Here is a 22,248-nt window from a genome sequence, read left to right on the forward strand (position 1 = left end):
ATATGTTGTGGCAACAGTAGCATCTTGGCACAATACGTTCTTAAAGAGCCTTTAATGCCTCTCATTCTTTGTCTTGCAACTTGTCATACTATAAACAGAATTTAAGTTATTGTCTCCTAAGTCTGTTACCAGCCATTTGCTTACACTGAAACCTAAACCTAACAGACAATTTTCTTACTGCTAACATGGTTCCACACAATTTCCCTACAGAATTATTCTCATCTGTGTGACTTTTTATTACCTAAAAAAATTAATAGCAGTCTCACTGCCCTTTACTTTTATACCCTCCTCCAGATCATTTACACAAGCATTTTAAAGTACAACCTGGAATAATCAGGAATCTTTTAATTATCTGTAATAAAAACCTAACACAAGCTGGCTTGAGCACAGTGGGGAGTTTACTAATTCATATTCTCGAAAAGTCTGATTTAAGGCAAACCTGGATCCAGGTGCTCAAGTAGTGTCTTCAAAAATCTGTCTCTCCAGCTCTTCCTCCGTGTGGCTCCCCCACTGGGCAGACTCCTCCCAGGTGGCATCTAGGATGGCTACTGGCAGTTCCAGGCCAATATCCTACTAGTTTAGCAATTCCAGCAGGAAGAGGGTCTCTTTCAAAATAGCCCAGCAAAAGTCCCAGGAGTGAGTCTCCTTGGTATGACCTTGGTATGACTGCTTCTCCCCTTACCAGTCCCTGTGGCTGGGGATGTTTGTGAACCGGGTCACATGCTTACTCTTGAAATTCCATCCAAACTCTATGAATTAAATGTGGAGGAGGAGTGGCAGCCTAAAGAAAATCAATGCTTTTATCAAAAGAAGAGGGTTGGAGGCTGGGCAGATAAGAAATAATGACCATCCTCTTTACACGTTTAGCATTCATTCCTTGGAAATACTGCAAATTACACTTCACCCAGGGAAGCCCAGGGATCTCCACCCCTTATTTCTGGTCCCTGAACAGCACTCACAGTCCCAGGTATGTGTAATTGTTTTGAGAATGTAAAAAGTTCTTTGAATATGCAAATAGATTTCATATAACAAACACATGCCTATCCCCACAGCAGAGCTTCCATAGAATGAAATTCCCTCTAAATAGCCTGCTTGTCTTTTCTTGTAATTGGTTGTTTCCTGAGTTTACTCAAATAACCAGCAGACTTGTGGAGCTGAATCACGGTGTGGGTGAAATAGAAAGAGCCCTGGAGAGAGGGAAAAGATCCACATTTTAGACCCAGCTCTGTTGCTAACCATGAGCCCCAGTCTGTCCATTAGTAAAATGAGGTTGGGCGAGACCTCGAAGGTCTATTCTAAAGAACTTAGAATTCTGTTCTGAGATCTGAATCATCAGAGGAGCAGTGAGATAGGAATGCCACTTGTTTAGAGAAAGAAGTCAAGGTCCTCAGGCTGCGGCTATGGGCCAAAGATGAGAGGAAGAATTGTAGTTCACGTTTTATAGACTTAAGCTTATGTGCATCAAAAGACACAACCAACAGAAAAGGAAATCCACTGAATGGCAGAACATATTTGCAAATCACGTATCTGATAAGGAGTTACTATCCAAACTACACAAAGAACCCCTACAACTCTACAAAAAAAAACCAAATAACCCGATTAAGAAATGGTCAAAGGCCTTGAATAGACATTCCTCCAAAGGAGACATACAAATGACCAACAAGCATATAAAGAAAGTGCTCTGCATCACTAATCATCAGGGAAATGCAAAGCAAAACCACGTGACATCTCACATCCATTAAGATGGCTTTATCAAATAATCAGAAAATAACTGTTGGCAAGGGTGTGAAGATATTGAAACCCTTGCTGTACTCTGTAGGTGGGAATGTAAAATGGTACAGTCACTATGGAAAACAGATAGTTTGTCAAAAAATTAAAAATAGCATTACCATATGATCCAGCAACACCACTCTGGATATAGAGGAGAAATCACTGGAAGCAGGGCCTCTAACAGGGACCTGGGTGCCCATGTTCTTGGCAGCATCACTCACAAGGGCCAACAGGGGGACGCCACCCAAGTGTCCGCGGACAGCTGCACGGACAAGCCAGACGTGGCGCAGACATACAATGGGATATTACTCAGCCTTTGAAAGGCAGGAAAAACACGCTACAATATGGATGAATGTGGAAGACATTATGCTAAGTGAAATAAGCCAGTCACAAAAAAGGCAAATACTACATAACTTCACTCATATGTGGTCTTTACAGTAGTCAAACTCATAGAAACAGAAAGTAGAATGGTGGTTACCAGGGGCTGAGGGGAAGGGAAAAAGTGGAGCTGTTTATCAGGTACAGAGTTTCAGATTTGCAAGATGAAAAAGTTCTGGTAATGGGTGGTGGTGATGGTTGTACAAAAATGTGAATATACGTCACAGGGCTCAACGGTACACTTAAAAATGGTTAAGATGGTAAATTTGATGTTATGTGTATTTTACTACAATTGAACCTTTTCTAAAAAAGAAGTTTGAAGTTATAAGGAACCGTAGAGATCTTCTAGTTCAAACCCTTTATTTGACAGATAGGAAAGCCGAGGCCTCGAGGGTTACATGATTTATGCAAGGACAGAGCACAGCAGCGGAGATGGGACCCCCATTCACACCGACTCTGCTTTTTCTTTTTCTAAACAATTGTGACTTTAAAATACACATCACTTGACTTTTGTATAGTGCTACAATACAGCAACCACACATTTCTTTCTGGTCACAAAATGGAAAAAATGCCATGAAGTGGTTAACACCTAATCCAGGGGGTAATCTTAGCATCACCAATAGCAGGACAACCAGACACAGCTGCCCGCGTGAGGCAACGTGCAGTCCCAGCACCATCGGGGGTATATCCTTGCTAACAGCGTTTAACTTGAATTGAATCAAGCCCTAAAATCTAACTTACCATGGACAGCAAATAAAGGGCATAGAAGAATCAGCTAAAAGCACACTACAAGGAAGCAATCCGATAAATCCAGAAGATGGGATGCTCCCTTCCACTTCTCAGCTTGGATGAAGCATTAGACAATATCAGGAAATTATAATTAATGTTGTTGGGTATTATATTTTGATTTCAGCTCTGCAGGAAAGTATTTTTTTTATGTTTTAAAGATATATACTATATCATTTGATATAGCTTATATGTGGAATCTTAAAAAAAATGATACAGAAGCCTCTCAAAAGTAACTTGTCCACAATGGAAGTACTGATTACCAACCACAGTCTTGCTCCTCCTGAACTTTTCCCCATAAATGGCAATTCTTTTCTTCAAGGTACTCAGGACAAACAATTTATAATAATCATTGACTCTTCTCTTTTTCTTACATTCCACATCTAATCCACAAGAAGCCTTACTGCGACTACCATCAAAAAAAAAAAATGATACAAATGAACTTGTATACAACACAGAAATAGACCCACAGACATAGAACACAAACTTACAGTTAGCAAAGGGGAGAGCAGGGGGAGGGATACATTAGGCCTTTGGGATGAACACATACACACTACTATACGGAAAACAGATAACCAACAAGGACCTACTGTACAGCACAGAGAACTATACTCAATATTTTTTTAATTAATTTATTTTCTTTTTGGCTGCATTAGGTATTCATTGCTGCACACGGGCTCTCTCCAGTTGTGGTGCCGGGGGCTACTCTTCATTGCGGTGCGCGGGTTTCTCATTGCAGTGGCTTCTCTTGTTGCGGAGCATGGGCTCTAAGAGAGCAGGCTTGTAGGTGCGGTGCATGGGCTCAGTAGTTGTGGCGCACAGGCTCAGCTGCTCCATGACATGTGGGACCTTCCCGGACCAGGGATCAAACCGTGTCCCCTGCATTGGCAGGTAGATTCTTAACCACTGTGCCACCAGGGAAGCCCTATACTCAATATTTTGTAATAATCAATAAGGGAAAAGAATCTGAAAACGAATACATATATATGCGAAATTGAATCACTTTGCTGTACACCTGAAACTAACACGACACTGTAAATCAACTAGACTTCAATCTTTTTAAATTACTTAAAAAATAAAATAAATATATTGTTCCACTGTTTAAAAAAAAAAAGATGTATACTGAAGTACTTAGGGGCAGAATGTCATGATGTCTCTAAATACACTTTTAAATATTTTAGCAAAAATTAATAAAGTGAGCTGAGTGGGGAAAAAATTCTTCAGAAAACAATGGGCACACAGTGGGGGGAGGGGGCAAAGAGTACCTCAAGGTCACAGTAAACATCAGGTTAACCACACAGGTCTCCTTGGCAAGGAAAGGGACCACCAACGGCATTGTTCTCAGCATTTCCTTCCCCCTTAAGGTTCCAGTTCAGATGCCCTTTGAATTTGTAAGTTTCTGAGAAACTGATGCCTTTATCAGGACCTCCCCTGGGGGTGTCAGCCTGGAGACTAAGCGTCTGAAGGGCTGTCCCATGGAGGAAGGAGAAAGGCCCAGGTGGGCAGGAGGAGATGGCTGTAGGAGGCAGATTTCAACCGGATAAAAGGCAAAAATGGAGCTGATTCCTTGGGGAAGCAGCAGAAGTCCCATTTCTGGAAGCATCAGGCACAGGCCCAGGAAAAGGACCCAGGAAAAGGAGAGGAGGGGCTGGCGGCGGTGAGAACAGGGCCGAGAGATAGGGAAGGAGGCTGGGCCGAGAGCTACTTCTCCGGCTTCCCTCCCGGGACCCTGCTTCTCAGTGCTGCTTCCTGTCTCTCGCAATCTGGAGAAGCCGATTTCCTTCAGTGGCTGATTTCATCTGATAAGAAAGGCAGGGGGCCCAAACCAAGCCATCGCGGGGCATTTCTTGATCAGAAACAGGGAGCTCAGTCTTGACAGTTCCTACCCCCATTTTGGTCGGTCCCCAAAGAAGCGAGGATTAGGAGAGAAGCTGCAAGCCAAGTTACTGCAATGTTTGTTTTGAACTTTGCAAATACGTACACGTAAAACTGGCAAAGAACAGTGACCCGCATATTTTCTAGTCCTGGTGAGGCCAGAACAATACATTTCAGCCCAACACACTGGACCCCAGGGCCACTCTGTGCTAGGCTTAGATGAGATATGAAGGTGAATGTTCGCTTTTCCTGCCCTTGAGGCATTCAAAACCTTCAACTGCAGAAAAAGGCAAAAAATTAAATACAAATCACAACTCACTGTAAAATATACTTGATTCTGAATTGCCAGGAGAGGATATGGAATCTCCCCACAAGCACTTAACAGACTATATTATCCTTTCTTATCCATCTAGGGTAGTTTAGATGCAGCCTTAGGTGAGGGACAGGGAAATGGCCTAAGACCAACCACCCTTTGGTGATCTTGTCCAGACCTAGAATTCTAGAGGTAGATCTCCCTATTCGTCTCCCTTGGCCCAAGGGAAAGAAAGAAACCCCTTCTCTCACAGACGGCTAGGAGCCAAGTCCCTAGAAATAGTCCCACTCTGTTCTGTCCTGACTTGTCTCTCAATAGCCCGGCAACCTCAAGAATCTAGTTTGTCCCCATACCCGATTCTGTGCCCATGAAACAGAAGCTAAAGTGTTCTTCAAACAGAAATTGACAAATGATATTTTGGAAGCATTCTATTGTTTATAAGACCTTCTCATATCATTATCTCACTTGATTATCTCACCTCTGTAAGGTGGTTACAGACAGTATCGTCAATGTCCATTTGCAGGTGAGAACACTGAGGCTTGAAGGTAAGTGACTTGCCCCAAACCACAACGCAGTAAAATCAAGCATACGGCTTGTGTCCTGGCCCCATGTGCTTTCTAGTCCATCACACCACCTCTGCTCCCACGTGCCAGCGTGGCGATGCTGCGAAGGGCCTTGTAACAGCAGATTTGGGAAAAAGCAGTGAGAAGGTACTAGGATCACATTCTTTGGGGATTTTTGCAAAACTACCCCCCCCCCCCCCCCCCCCCGCCCATTGTGCTTTGGTCCCCAACCCCACGTGTTCTGTCTGCCCCCAGGCATTCCCTCCCCACACGGCCTGCGGGGGTAGACCAGGTTACAGGGCAGACTGCAGGGGTGGCGCCCGTGTTCTCACCCTGTCCAGGCAGGGGACTCAGCAAGTGGGCAGGAACAGGAAGACGTGTGTGTGATTGCCGGAGGCCTGTGATTAGAGGTAACGCGAGTCTCTAATCTAATCGAAAAATGATGCCCCTGGGGAGGCGCGGAGCCTGGGAAACCAGCCAGTGTGCCCCCCCCTCAGCCTGCCTCTCTTCTTCCCAGGGTGACCTGGTGTCGAGGAGGTGATTATCTGGAGAACGGTGGTGGTGGGAAACTGGAGGAAATGAAAGAACGGAAAAGGAAAGCTAGAGGAACTAGAACTTTCATGGGCAAAAGCAGAGGATACAGAATTAGGAAAACAAAAAAACAAAAAAACAGGTCCTCAAAAGTACTGAGGGCGTCCTCCTCCCCCCAGAAGAAAAGACTCTGTCGGCTTTACAGAAGACGGTGTTTGTGGCTCAGCCCACCGCAGGGCGTGGGTCTGGCTCTGAAGGGGGATGAGGAACGAGTTAGCTTTTTCCACTCCACAGGTTTCCTTCTGTGCGCGCCTCCCCCAGGGCACCCCTGCACGCCCCACCCGCCCCTGCGAATCTGAAACGGGCTTCTGCTGCCCCCTGACGGGAGACCGCTGTGGACCCGGGGAGCTGGGTGCCTTCGGAGGGCGGCCCGCTCCACACCCGGGGAGCGGGAGAGGACTCCAAGGAGCAGGCAGCAAAGCACAGTATTTAATACCGACTGACCCTAAAATCAGTCTTTGCAGGAAACATCTGAAACATCTGGCTTAGAATCAGCATTTAGGCCCGTTAAAAGAGGCTAAAAAAAAAAAACTATGTAGATCATTGCTTTCATAAAAATTAAAACCAGTAAATGACTTTTTATTTTGTTAACGGAGATCAAAGCAGAGCAAGGGGGAGCGTACTCACTTGAGACAGAAAGCGTCTGGGGAGGCCTAGGTTCCCCATCTTCTCCCTCTGCCCTGTGTGGAACGTACTAACCTTCCAAAGGCACAGTGTTTGTTGTGTGCTGAAACACATCTGCAAAGACTACATTGCTAAGAGAATAATGTTCACAACTTCCAGCTGACCTTTTCTCACCTTTTATTCCAAAGCCCACAGACTGACCCCAACCCCCCTTTCCAGACCTGCCTTCCCTTACACTTCAGGGCACAGGCTGTCCTCCGATCAGACCGAACTCTCCGCTGCTGGCAGCCCTCCCTCTTTCCTTCCCATTGTCATTTCACTGTCAGTGCTTCTCTCTTAGCCTTCCCGCTGCTCACCTAACTCTGTGAACAACATGCATTACACAGATACAAAATTAGGAAACAAAAACTGGCACAAATGAAACAAGAACAGATGTGTTTTTAAAAAGCCAATAACCTCTTCATTATGTTTTATACCTGTTGAATTTTGTACAACGTACCTATATTGCATATTCAAAACTAATAAATTAAATGGGTTTTTTCTTAATCAGAAAAAACAGATTAGAAATGTTGGAAATATAATCTTTATTCACTGGTTTTTAAAATTTAGCAAATAGGAGCACACAGAGAAAATTTGTGAATTAAAATATGACAGGAGAGTGAACACTATGAAAAATACTTTTTAAGTAAAAACTGTAACAGCAGCCAAGCGACATAGAGAATAGGTTGAGTTCCTAATCTAATCTCTTTTTAAAGTCTCATAAGACAAAAATGGAGAGAATCATAAGGAAGAAATTTTTGAGAATTAATAGTTCACGTTTTGTATATCTGCATGCAAAAGAAAGAAGCTAGACCCCTACCTCACACCAGGAACAAAAATTAACTCCCAATGACCATAAACCTAAAGGTAAGACCTAAAACTATTAGACTCTTAGAAAAAAACAAAGGAATAAATCTTTATGACCTTGGATTAGGCAACGATTTCTCAGATATGACACCAAAACTCCAACAGACAAAAGAAGAAATAGATAAATTTGACTTGCATCAAATTTAAAATTTTTGTACTTCAAGAGGGCACCATCATTCTAGGGTATATACAGAACCTCTACAATTCAACAAGAAAAAGACAAATTTTCCAATTTAAAAATGGGCAAATAATTTGAATAGACGTTTCTCTAAAGAACTTGTGTAAATGCCAACAAGTAAGATATTCAACATTATTTAAAAACCACAGTTACCACTTCATACCCACTAGGATGGCTATAATTTTTTTTAAAAAAGAAGAAAAAATAAAATAACAAGTAAGGTGAGGATTTGGAGAAACTGTAATCTTCATACACTGCTAGTAAGAACATAAAATGGTGCAGTCACTGTGGAAAACACTTCATCCATTTCTCAAAACTTTAAACATAGAGTTACTATATTATCCAGCAATTCTACTCCTATGGAATTCCACTGAAGGGAACTGAAACCATATTTTCATGCATATGTTAGTCTAAAAATATGGACACAAATGTTCATAGTAGCATTATTCTTAATAGCCAAAAAGGGGAAACCAAAATGTCCCTCAACTGATGAATGGACAAACAAATGCAGTACACACATATGGAATATTATACAGCCATAAAAAGGAAAGAAATATTGACACATGCTACAATGTGGACAAACCATGAAAAAATTATGCTAAGCAAAAGAAGCCAGACACAAAAGGTTACATATGATTTAATTCATATGTAATGTCCAGAATAGGCAAATATATTGAGATAGAAAGTAGGTGAGTGGTTGTCAGGAAATTGGGGAAGAGAGGAATGGGGAATGACTGCTGATGGGTATGGGGTTTCTTTTTGCTGTGTTGAAAGTGTTCTGGACTTAGATAGTGGTGATGGTTGTACAGCCTTGTGAATATACTAAAAACCACTGAACTGTATACTTTACAATGGTGAATTATATGGTATGTGAATTATATCTCAATAAAGAGAAACATGAGTCCTCATATAAAAAGTACATGCTGAGTATCAACCAAGATAAATAAAAATAAATTCACGTCTGATTACAATGAAGTGAAATTGTGGAATAATAAGTATAAAGAAACAGATGAATGGATAAAGATGTGGCACATATATACAATCCAATATTACTCAGCCATGAAAAGGAATGAAATCGAGTTATTTGTAGTGAGGTGGATGGACCTAGAGTCTGTCATACAGAGCAAAGTAAGCCAGAAAAAGAAAAACAAATACCATATGCTAACTCATATATATGGAATCTAAAAAAAATGGTACTGATGAACCCAGTGACAAGGCAAGAATAAAGATGCAGATGTAGAGAATGGACTTGACACAGGGTGGGGGGTGAAGGCGAAGCTGGGACGAAGTGAGAGAGTAGCATTGACATACATACACTACCAAATGTAAAACAGATAGCTAGTGGGAAGCTGCTGCATAACACAGGGAGATCAACTCAATGATTGGTGATGACTTAGAGGGCTGGGATAGGGAGGGTGGGAAGGAGTCGCGGGAGGGAGGGGAGATGGGGATATATGTATAAATACAGCTGACTCACTTTGTTGTACAGCAGAAACTGGCACAACAGTGTAAAGCAATTATACACCAATAAAGAGCTTAAAAAAAAAAAAGAACCTGTAAGAAATAACACTGGCCAAAAAAATAAAAAGTATAAAGAAAAAAGCTTAATAGCCATCATAGAAAAAAGATTAACTATAGAGAAGTGATAATCAGACTGACAGCAACCTTCTTATTATGCCAGAAAATAACGGAGTAATATTTTCAAAGTGCTTAGGAGAAGGAAATTGCTAATTTAGACTTTCTTTCCCTAGTCAAACTTATTCAAGAGTGAGGGCAAACTGAAGACATTTTCGACACATTCAAAGGTTAAGAGAGTCTCGATAAAAGACACATGTCAAAAGCCCAGATACTGGTTTCTAAATACCATTCCTCACTAAAAGTAACCAGGCTCCTTGAAAAAACAATTGATTCCAGGTTTGGGGCAGGAAAAGTGCAAGACGAACCTAGGATATCTTGCTATGCTAGAAATTTACTCCATGTCGCGTTTAAAATGACATATGTACAAGGTTACTTATTGCAGAATATCTGTAATAAGGAAAGGCTGGAAATAAACTAAATGTTCATCAGTAGGGATTGGGTAAGTAAATGATGGCTCACCCATACAACAGGTACCATGCGTTCACGTGAGAGAAGTCTGCGTGGGGAATCAGATTGCCTAGACCAGAGGCCAGGCTCTACCACATCCCAGGTCTGTGACCTTGAGCAAGTTACTAAAACTCTCATTGCCTCAGTTTATCTAAAAGAGGAATAATAACATTACTTATAAAGTGGTTCTTAGGTTGCTGAAAATGAGGTCATCATAGATAAATCAATAGAATTCCTAAATACCCATCATAACCAATGAAAAACTGTAATGGGAAACAAATTCCATTCTGAATTTAAAAACAAACACCTGGGCTTCCTAGGTGGCGCAGTGGTTAAGAATCTGCCTGCCAAAGCAGGGGACACAGGTTCCATCCCTGCTCCAGGAAGATCCCACATGCCGCAGAGCAACTAAGCCCATGTGCCACAACTATTGAGCCTGTGATTTAGAGCCTGTGAGCCACAACTATTGAGCCCATGTGCTGCAACTACTGAAGCCCACACACCTAGAGCCCATGCTCCACAACAAGAGAAGCCACGGCAATGAGGAGCCCGCGCACCACAATGAAGAGTAGCCCCCGTTTGCCGCAATTAGAGAAAGCCCACATGCAGCAATGAAGACCCAACACAGCCAATAAATAAATTAAATAAATAAATAAATAAATAAATAAACAAACTGGTAAAGATTTATAAAAAACAAAACCAAACCAAACACCTAATATAAGGTATATAATATATAGAAAGACTATTTCTTTTCTACTTGTAAGATTTTCCATCTATTTGAAAGGAGTTCTACTGGTGTGACATTCTCAGTCTCTCTGCCCCTTTACTCATTTTGCTCCTTGGAGGACAGTGACATTAAATAGTAAATTTAGAAAGAATAATGTGGGCTCAGTTTTTCTTCTTCTTGAGGAGCAAACTGCTGACAGTGTCCTATATATAGTTCTATCTATGAGATTGTATAAATCTTTTGAATGTTTATTGATATTTAGTACCAAGAACCTGAATGTCTGACCTAAAGCCATATTCTCTAACCTGGTCTCTATCGGCAAAAGGTAATATTTTTGCCTCCTAAGTACTACTCCTTTATTTCTCAATTTGGAACAAATTGAGAACCCTATCTAATTATCGTACTCTCAAAGATGACATTGAAAGACATAAAAGACAATGAGATATACCATGATCATGGATGAAAATACACTTTACCATAAAGATGTAAGTTTTTAAAAAAAACTATCAGTTCTTCCCAAATCTATTAATTCAATATGTATATTGATTTATGTTTTCTATTTTTAATACATATTACAACAGAATTTTCAGGTAACTTGACAAGCTAGATCTAATACTCACATGGAAGAACAAAGGGCCAAGAAAAACCAAAACAATTTTTTAAAATCACAAGGTTGAGGAACTTGCTCTTTCAAAAATGAAGACTGATTATAAAGTAAGAATTACTAAGAGTGTATGGTGTTAGCTTATGCTTAGAGGAATAGACCAAAGGAATAGAACAGGGAGCCCTCAAACGGACCATGTATGTATGAAAACTTGATAAGTGACAGAGGGGGCTTTGCAAATCAATGGAAGAAAGCATAAGCTATTTAATAAATAGGATGAGGATAATATGTTAATCATATTTTTTAATAATGAAATTTCTACTTTCTCCAAAACAAATTCTAAATAGATTAAAGAACTATATTAAAAATTTTAAAACACCCTTTCTTCCTTTGTATTACAGATATGGACATAAAAATCCCCAAATACCTTTTATGCCTCTCATTGCCCGTGAGGCACACTTGTCACAATGTTGTTGACCTATCCATTCTCTGCATCAGAAGGCCTGTTTCATGAGACTCTAGGGCCAGGGGTGTAATGTAGAGGGATAAACCCTCCACCTGCTGGATGGCCGTTGTAAGCCTCCATCGAGTAGCCTGTTGATGAGCTGGCTCTCCAGGGAGGGCTGCAAAGCCTCCACGCTACAAATTCTCTGAATTATTGGGCTGTTTCTGACCCATTTCTTACTACAATCTTACTCACACAGTCAGCTTGCTCCGATGATCCTGATTCCTCCATGCTCCTCTGCAGACGTGTGAGGTCACAGGAGATGCGCAGTCCCTCTCCTGCACACAACACATATCGTGCGAGCTGTGCCTGGCCCGAGCACACCTCCTCGTGACCTGGGCAGAACCTGAGGCACCGCATGCGTTCCCTGACACCTGCAGGTGGACACAGGCCTGTGCCACATGTCCTCTGTGGGGTCCGCCGCTTGTCTGATAGACAGAAATATTGCTCGTGGGAGTAAATTGGTCCAAATGTTCTGATAATCAATTAGGCAATACCTAACAAAGGTGCAGACGAGTATAAGCCACAGGATGCCATTTCCAGTCGTCTATTCTGGAGACTGCAGCACACGTACAGAGGGCGTTCCAGCTTTGTTTGCAATAACAGAGAATTGGAAATAACCTAAACGTCCATCAACAGAAGAATGAATAGATTGTAGTACATCTGTAAAGTGGAATACTGCACAGTCATCTAAAATGAATTAACAGCTCTACATTGAGGTATGGATAAGTCATGAGGACATAACGTTAGAGAAGGACATAAACAGTATTATGATATATCTGTGTATATATATAGTTTTTAAATATGCAAAATGATGCTAAACCTTTGCGGTCTCACGCATATGTAGAAAAGTATAAAAATAAACATGGGAATGAGAAGTCTCAGATTCTGGAAAGGAAGGGAAAGGAAAGAAGTCAAATCACAGGCAAGGGTACACAGGGCTTCAACCGTTTCCGTCATATTTTGTTTCCAGGGAAAACTTATCTGAAGCAAACGTGGCAAAATGTTAAGATTTGTTAAAGCTAAACCGTGGGTGTTTGTTGTTATTGTCTTTATTATTCTGCTTATTTCAAACGTGTCAAAACTGCACAGGAATAGTCATGAGATAGAGAAAGCTTCAAGCATGCGTCTGCAGAAAAAGGTACCCGTGGGAATCAAGTCAGTGGAGTCACAGGAGCCCAAGGATACAGCAAAAATGAATTGAAAGTCGGTTGGAAGAGATTCATCAGAAAGGAGAAGGTTCAAGACAATGTTGTACCAATATCCTGACCTCACCACCTCCCGTGGACACGGGAGACCCACAACTAGGTATGGAATAATTCCCTTGGAAGGGGACCTGAAAACTGAATGAACAAAGCTCCCCCAACAAAGGGTAAAAGGACAGCGTTGAGACGGGCAGGGGAAGCAGAGGGACGGGCTCATCGAGAAAAGCCTCACAGCCCAGCCACAAGTGATCCACACGCAGATGGGTCACAAAGGTATGCCTCCTCTCCCTGAGGAGCAAGGCATGTGGGCTCCACATCAGGCACCCCAACCCGAGATCCTGCACGGGAGAGACGAGCCGGTCAAGCACCCCAAGGACGCGGCTTTGAGAAAACCAACGGGGGATGTGCTCAGGAAAGCTACAGAGATGCAGGGAACGGAAACCCTCTTTTTTCCTTTCTTCCTTTTTCTTTAACTGACGCGTAGGCGGTTGTGCTAATGACTGCTGTACAGCAAAATGATTCAGTTTTACACATACATACACAATATTTTTTAAAGTATTCTCTTCTCTTCTGGCATATCACAGGATACTGAATATATTTCTCTGTGCTATGTAGTAGGACCTTACTGTTTATCCATCCTTTATATATAAAAGCTGACATCCGCTAACCCCACCCTCCCACTCCATCCCTCCCCCGACCCCCACCCCCTCAGCAACCACCAGTCTGGAAAACCCATTTTTAAAGGGCTCATGTGCAGACGCTACCCAAAAACCAGTGTAAAATTACCAGCTTGAAAATCACATGGACCATAGATGATGGGGATCCACTTGCTAGTCTGTAAACTGGTGCAGCCACTATGAAAAACAGTATAGAGATTCCTCAAAAAATTAAAAATAGAACTGTATGACCCAGCTGTTCCACTTCTGGGTATTCATCTGAAGAACATGAAAACACAAATTTGAAAAGAAACATGCACTGCTAAGTTCCTTGCAGCATTATTTACAATAGCCAAGATATAGAAACAACTTAGGTGTTCATCAGTGAATGAATGGATGGAGAACATGTGGTGTACATACATGATGGCCTGCTACTCAGACATTAAAAAGAATGAAATCCTGCCATTTGCGACAACATGGATGGACCTTGACAGTACCATGCTAAGTGACCTGGTCAGATGGAGAAAGACAAATGCCATGTGATTTCACTCATGTGGAATCTAAAAACAACCAAACAGATGAGCAAACAAGATGAAACGAACAGATTCACAGATACAGAGAAGAGATTGGTGGTTAGCAGAGGAGGAGGGGTTAAGGAGAAGGCAAAATGAGTGAAGGGGTCAGCTGTATGGCGATGGATGGCAGCCAGACTTGTGATGGTGGTCCCTTTGTAGCGAATACAGATGTCGAATTATAATGCTGTATACCTGAAACTTATATCATTTTTAGATATTAAAAAATAAAATTGGGTGGAAGAGAGAAATCAACCGTATGATATTTTTGATATTTGGGACATGAACATTGCCTGAGATTTTTTTTAATAACAATAAACAATATTTGGAAGCTTTAGAAAAAACAAATTGCTATGAATTCTATAGTTAAAAGAAACAAGGTTTTAGTGGACTGGTCGTTTGACAAATTACACATTGCTGTTGTGAATTAGTGTTCAACAATTTGTTATTTAGCAAGTTGAGAGATGTTTAAATACTATTTATCCTTTGAGGGTCTGCTCAAAAGACACCTCCTCCATGAAGGTGCCTAGATTGAATCTCTCGCTCACCCTCTTCTGAAGTCCCATAGCTTTCGCTCAGCACTTCCTTCAGGTGTTATCATCTTCTACCGTATGTTACAGCTATTGAGACAGGTCTTGGCTTCCTTGCTTGGCCATGAGATCCTTGAGGGCAAAGGTTTACTCACCTCTGCCTGCCTGATAGTGTGGTGTGCACGGTGGGTCCTTAGTTAATATCTGCACACGGGAGAGGAGGAGAGGAATCAGGAGCCCTCACTGAGGAAAGAATCAAGTAACTAAAAATGTCTGCTTCTTCCAGCCTGCAAAGTGAAGGGTATTTATAACAGATTGTGCTTTGAGTTTAGGCCACAGACCTACTGTTTCATCATTTTCCCCTCTTGGGCCATTTCCTTTGAGATGAAGTTCTGCCAATTTCCACCTGCACACTCTGCCTCCCGTGCCAGCCTGCCGACACGGTGCCAGGGAGGCGCTCTCAGAGGAAGCAGAGCAAGAGCACACGACGAAAGCATTTCTCTGTGGCAGCCGCGGCCCCCGCTCCCACGCTGGGGCACGCACAGCAGCAGGTGAGCAGTGCTTGGGTGACGCCCAGGAGTCTGGGCCAGGATGCTCTCAGGATGCTGCACAGAAGAGCCAAGGGCTCTTGGAAGAAAGGCATGGCTGCCGACAGTCAGGACCAGGCAAGAGGTCTCCGGCTGGGTTCAGAGTTGCCAGATTTAGCAAGTAAAAATACAGGGCACCCAGCGAAATTTTGAATTTCAGATAAACGAAGAATAATTCTTTAGCATAAGTGTATATTATCCAACACTGGGGACATACGTGTACTTAAAAAGTATTTGTTTATCTGAAATTCAAATTTCATTGGCCATCCTGTATTTTATCTGGCCACCCAGACAAAGGTCCGTGGTCAGTAGTTATCAGTGATAACAATTAGTGGGATGGACAGAAGGGGACAGTTCCCAGAGGCGAGAGAGGAAGCAGAGAGGAGCCCGCACAGACCCTGGGTGTGGCCTGAGGGCAGGGACCGTGTGTCGTGCCCAGCTGCCCGCATGTCCCTGCCGACTCCCCAGGCACGCTGGCCGCCGCCACCGCTCGTCTCCGCCTCTTTAAGGACACTCACCTTGCTGTGGGCTGTTTGTCTGTCGACATGTGTGCCTCCCTCTTGAGTGGAAAGTGATCAAGCTTTTGAGTCAGAGATCTGGGTCCAAATCCCAACTCTGAAAGTTAGCAAGTCACTTATCCTCTGAGAGTCCCAGGTCTCTCCTATAAAAAGTGAACACCAAATACTGAGTATAGTTCCCTGGGCTACCTTATGTATAACCAAATCCCTTTGCTCTACACCTGAAACTAACACAACATTGTAAATCAACTATACATCCCCCCAAAAAGTGAATACCATTAAGATGTTGTGGTAGATAAACAAGATAATGTAGGTAACGCACACAGCAGGTGCTCAGAAGTATTATGCACAACATCAGTGAAGATCAGGCGTGCAGGGACCTAGTCCTGACACAGCACCGTATGTACTACGCAGGAGGTGCTCAACAGATGTGCGAGAGATGAACGAACATCCAGGTGAGGAGGGTGAGCTCTGCACTGATTCCCTACACGAGAGGCTCTTAGTATTGTATTCTTGCCACTCGTCATGATCCTGCTGGAAAAAGAGGTAAGAAAGCCTCAATAATTTTCCACCAGCCACCTCTGATATGAGAGATGCACAGAGGACAAGGCCTTGTAATACCCTTGTCCTTTACCGCATGTTGTGCTTCCTCATGGGAGAGGCAGCTGCAGAGAAGAGACGTTAACTCCTCATGGGGGTCCCTAGGTCAGGCACGTGGGTGCAGGGGTAGCAGGCCAACAGGTCGTGACATCAGGAGACACGTGTGCGCTTGGACAGGGAGGAGAGTGCTGACAGTGCAGTAGGTCCTCCTGAGCCCCCTCTGGTCACATGCCTGCCTCCAACTTCCTGCAAGAGCTCCTCTTCTACCTCAAAACCTATAGCTCTAAGTCTCACTCTATGAGAAGCAGGAACATTTCACCTGGTTGAAGTAGAGGATTTGAACATATGGGTCCTTTGCTGTTATGGACTGAATGTTTGTGTCCCCTCAAAATTTATATGTTGAAACCGCACCCCCAGAGGGATGGGACTAGGAGGTGGGGCCTTTGGGAGGTGATTAGGAGTAGATGAAGTCATAAGGGTAAAGCTCTCATGAATGGGATTAGTGCCCTTAAAAGAGTCACAAGGGGACTTCCCTGGTGGCGCCATGGTTAAGAACCCGCCTGCCAATGCAGGGGACATGGGTTTGATCCCTGGTCCAGGAAGATGCCACATGCTCTAGAACTGCATGCTGCAACTACTGAAGCCCACGTGCCACAAGTACTGAAGCCCGCCCACCTAGAGCCTGTGCTCCGCAACAAGGGGAGCCCCCGCAACGAGATGCCCGCACTGCAGTGAAGAGCAGCCCTGCTCACCACTAAAGTCCGTGCACAGCAACAAAGACCCAATGCAGCCAATAAAGTAAATAAATAAAATCTTTTTTTAAAAAAAGGTCACAAAGGGGTTTGCTTGCTTTGCTCTCCACCACATGAGGATACAACTAGAAATGTGTGTAACCTGGAAGAGGATGTCTCACCAGAAACTGACTAGCCTGGCACTCTGATCTCAGACTTGCAGCCTCCAGAATGTGTGAAATAAACTTATGTTGTTTATAAGCCACTCAGTTTATAATATTTCACTATAGCAGCCTGAGCTGACTGAGATCTGTCCTTTCCCTAAAATATTTCCTCAGTTCACCACATCACCAAACTCCCCTCCAGGCTGTGACCCTCAGTTCACTTCAGGACTCCCCCCGCAAAACAACCAAAATTAGACTCAGGTCCTCCAGGAGAGGAATCCAGCGAAATATGTAAGCATGGTGCCCACAAGAGAGGGAGCAACTCATTAACAATGCAATTACCCTCGCTCTTCACCTTCAAAATGAGCAGCCCACAAGCAGCTGGGTGTTAGTGAGGCAAGATCAGCCAGACAAAATGCGGATCCGGAGCTGGCTTTCCTCTGAATTTCAAACCTCCCCATCCTTCAGTCTCTCTCTTAAAGCAGGGAACAGAAGTGTGAGGCAAAAAGCATAGCTCCTTTTGTAAAGATCCAAAAGACCTGAGCTTTTCATTCTTGCCCTCAACGTGGCAAACCAGCTCTTGCTCAGGTGCAGCCCCTGCGGCCCAGGCAGCACCCGTCGCCTCTCGGGGCAGAGTCTGGCATGGAGACGCTGGTCCTCTCCCTCGGGTGCTATGACGCCGTGAGCCTCCTTCCCTCCATGGGGCTGCCCTGCTCGCCTCTCTGTATCTTTTCATCCTCACCCCTTTCAGCCTCGTTTTTGTTTTTGTTTTTTTTCTCTCTCTTAGAGTCCCTAAAGGTGCTACTCTTTATATGGCCAAACTTTAAAATAAAAGCATGTCTGATGGCCGAAAAGCACATGAAAAGATGCTCAACATCACTAATAATTAGAGAAATGCACATCAAAACTACAATGAGGTATCATTTCACACGGGTCTGAATGGCCATCATCAAAAAATCTACGAACAATAAATGCTGGAGAGGGTGCAGAGAAAAGAGAACCCTCCTATACTGCTGGTGGGAATGTAAATTGGTGCCACCACTATGGAGAACAGTACGGAGGTTCCTTAAAAAACTAAAACTAGAACTACTGTATGACCCAGCAATCCCACTCCTGGGCATATACTCGAGAAAACCATAATTCCAAAAGATACACGCACCCCAATGTTCATTGCAGCACTGTTTACAATAGCCAGGTCATGGAAGCAACCTAAATGCTCATCAACAGAGGAGTGGATGAAGAAGACGTGGCACGTATATACAATGGAATACTACTCAGCCATAGGAAAGAACAAAATAATGCCATTTGCAGCAATGTGGATGGACTTGACATTGTCATACTGAGTGCCGTCAGAGACAAATATCATAGGATGTCACGTGCAAGTGGAATCTTTAAAAAAGGGTAAAAATGAACTTATTTACAAAACAGAAGTAGAGTCATGGATGTAGAAAACAAATTTATGGTTACCAGGGAATAAGGGGGGGCAGGAATAAATTGGGATTGGGATTGACACACACACTACTATATATAAAATAGATAGCCAATAAGGAGCTGAGGATAGCATGGGGAATTCAATACTCTGTAATGGCCTATACGGGAAAAGAATCTAAAAAAAGAGTGGATATATGCATATGTACAACGCATTCACTTTGCTGTACGCCTGAAACTAACACAGCACTGTACATCAACTACACCCGGGGCGGGGCGGGGGGGGTACGTTTGTTAGCGTTTGTGTGGTATCACGCCTCCCCTCCCTTCCCTGTGACTGCCCCCCAACGACCCTCCCAGCCACTGGGTACAGAGCTGGGACCCAGCAGCTTCCCAGGTACCGCGCGAACCTGTCCCCACCCCGCGACATGACCCGGGGAAGTGGGCTTCCTGTCTTTGGAACCTGGTACTGGGGCTGAGTCCAAGCTCACCCTGGGTGCATGTCTTGAAAGGAGAGGTACAGGCAGCCATTTCCCACAAAGTGAACTCGAGGAGAAAGAATGAAGAGATGTCTCAGAGACCAGGAAGAGGGGATACTCCCAGGCTCCTGAGGCCTTTCCCTCGCTTTGTCCAAGTCCCTCGTGAAGCCCAAACGCGCCACTGCCGTAGGCCTCTGTGAAATACCCCTGCATCTGCCGCGTAAACGTCTTTTGCCTAAACTATCTGAAGTTTCCATTGCTTTGAATATTTTTTTAATGTCTCCAATTCCTCATTTTAGGACCAAATGAGTTAAAAGTTTTGTTTTTTATACACACACACACTGCTTTTCTGTCAGGGTCGGTTCCTGATGATATCCACCTGTTACAGAGCAGTAATGATGAGAAATGCACTGGATGCTATGTTCCTGGTGCTGTTCTAAAGCAGCTCGATGTGTCTCTGATTCCAACCTTACAGCATCCCTTAAAGAAAGGAGCTGGCACTCCCCACCCCTCCCCCTTCACAGGGAAGCCACATGTCTTCTCCAGAGTTACAAAGCTAATAACCAGCAGAACTGGGGTTGAATCCAGGCAGTCTTGACTCCAGAATCCATGCCCTTAACCAATACTGTATCAACACCTCACAAACCCAGTGTTACCAAGGAACCTGACAAAAGACCTTCAACAAATCTCTAACACCCCTAAAAACAGTTCCTGGCCTTGCCCCTTGATCCCGTGAACAAGCTACAGCACCAAAGTCGCCCCCACGGAGAAACAGGAATATCGGTAGAGCGATAACTGACCGAATATATTAGTTTCCTAGGGCTGCCATACCACAATACCACACACTGGGTGACTTAAAAACAGAAATTGATCTTCTCACTGTTCTGGAGGCCAGAAGTCCAAGATCAAAGTGTGAGCAGAGCTGGCTGCTTCTCAGAGCTGCGAGGGAGAAACCTGCTCCATGCCTCTTTCCTAGCATCTGGCAATTTTGCTGGCAATCTTTGACATTCCATGGCTTCTGCTGAATCACCCAATCTTTGCCTGTATCTTCACGTCGTATTCTCCCTCTGCGCATGTCTGTGTCCAAATACACTCTTTTTATAAGGACACCAATTACACTGGACTAGGGGCCCACCCTATTCCAGTATGATCTTAACTGATTACACCTGCAACAACCCTATTTCCAAATAAGGCCACGTTTTTGAGGCACGTGGGACTTCCACATATGAATTTGGGGGATCGGGGTGGAACACAATTCAACCCATAATGCCAGCTTTTATCGTTTCTCTCCTGTAGCAATTTTCAATGATTGTATCTCCCTCTTTTCCAAAGAGGTAAAACGTTTGAGTCTAATACGTGACAAAGCACAGGTGCAGCTTCTCAGCTTTGGTTTAGCACTCAATTTTTATGACCACCCTGATTCAGGAAAGATACTAAATCCACTGTCTCTGAAAGAATCCTAATAAGGACACTGACCTCTTTTAAATGACTTCATACATTTAGCTCACTAAGGATGATGGAAGGATGAACAGGAGAGGTACTAGATGCCTTAGCTACTAGCTCTGGCTCTGCCATTGACTTGTCCTCAGCACAGGGCTAGAGTTTTATATATGAATATATATATAACAAACTACATAAATGTAAAATTACATATTATATAAATTATATTTTTTATATATATATATATATATATATATTTTTTTTTTTTTTTTTTTTTCCTGGTCTTAAACGAGATTTTGCCTCCACTCAGTCTCTTAAAAAATCAGTCCTGGGGCTTCCTAGGTGGTGCAGTGGTTAAGAATCCGCCTGACAATGCAGAGGTCACGGGTTCAATCCCAGCTCCAGGAAGATCCCACATGCCACGGAGCAACTAAGCCCGTGTGCCAAAAAAAAAAAAAAAAAAAATCAGTCCTGAATGGTGATTTCTAGTCAGGGGAGAATCACCTGGGAACTTTAAAAAACAAAACAAAACAAAAAAACAATTAGTGATGCCTGAGTGCATCCCCTGATCCCATCTAATTTAATTTGCCTGGGCATCTTATCTTTTAAAAGCTTCCCAGGTATATATTATCTTGATTGTGATGGGTGTATACCTATGTCAAAACTTATCAAAGGGCACACTTGAAATAAGTATAGCTTATTTTATGTCAATTATATTTCAACAAAGCTGTTTAAAAATTTAAAAGCTTCTGAGGTGATTCTAGTGAGCATCCCACAATGAGAACCACTGAGCTGGGTCAACCTCCTCATTTAAGCACATAAGGAAATAGCCCTAGAAGGGAAGAAATCTCAAGAATCACATCGCGGCTAGCAGGACTGCCAGGACTTAGAGCTTGTGACTCCCAAACTATTACTCCGGTGTTTCTGCCTTAAAACCAAAATGATAGAACACTATTGAGCCCTTCAAAACATTTTAAAAGAGGAACTTGAAAAATGTGAAGTGCAAGGATTGTTACACAGAGATGTAGGCCATGAGAGTTAAAACAAAGCCAAAAACCCCACCAGCCTTTCTTTACCTGGTAGAGTTACTATGTAAAAGGGCAGCTGGATGTCCTTTCAGTGTACTCCAGGCACACCCTCCCCTCACTCGGCCCACTGGGTTGCGGAGTCTAGTGAGGCTGGTGGAGCTCTGGGCAGTTTAGTTGTGAACGACATGTATCACTCTCTGAACGGTTAAGGGGGAGAGAAGTCACTGGCCTCCCTCATTCCAACCTTACGTGACCTTTCTTTAAGAAGTACAGGTCAGGAAGATCCCACATGCCGCGGAGCAACTAAGCCCGTGTGCCAAAAAAAAAAAAAAAAAAAAAAATAGGGCTTCCTAGGTGGCGCAGTGGTTAAGAATCCGCCTGCCAATGCAGAGGTCACGGGTTCGA

The 22,248-nt window shown here is 43.3% G+C and overlaps 1 long non-coding RNA gene across 6 annotated transcripts in view; it reads right to left on the reverse strand.

Annotated features, from left to right (window-relative positions):
• Positions 1–22,248, reverse strand: part of LOC130856077 (uncharacterized) — a 28,778-nt gene that overhangs the window by 6,220 nt on the left and 310 nt on the right. For 3 of the 6 annotated variants that reach the window (XR_009054427.1, XR_009054425.1, XR_009054426.1), the window contains exons 2-4: positions 15,974–16,116; positions 14,887–15,072; positions 12,101–12,526 (exon numbers count right to left, since the gene is read on the reverse strand). This is a non-coding gene — a long non-coding RNA (uncharacterized LOC130856077). Of the gene's footprint in view, positions 1–12,100; positions 12,527–14,886; positions 15,156–15,973; positions 16,117–22,248 lie in introns of all 6 variants that reach the window. The other 3 variants (XR_009054430.1, XR_009054429.1, XR_009054428.1) reach the window with 3 other exon arrangements.

The sequence above is a fragment of the Hippopotamus amphibius genome, chromosome 6 (assembly GCF_030028045.1).
Source record: "Hippopotamus amphibius kiboko isolate mHipAmp2 chromosome 6, mHipAmp2.hap2, whole genome shotgun sequence".
Lineage (NCBI taxonomy): Eukaryota > Metazoa > Chordata > Mammalia > Artiodactyla > Hippopotamidae > Hippopotamus > Hippopotamus amphibius.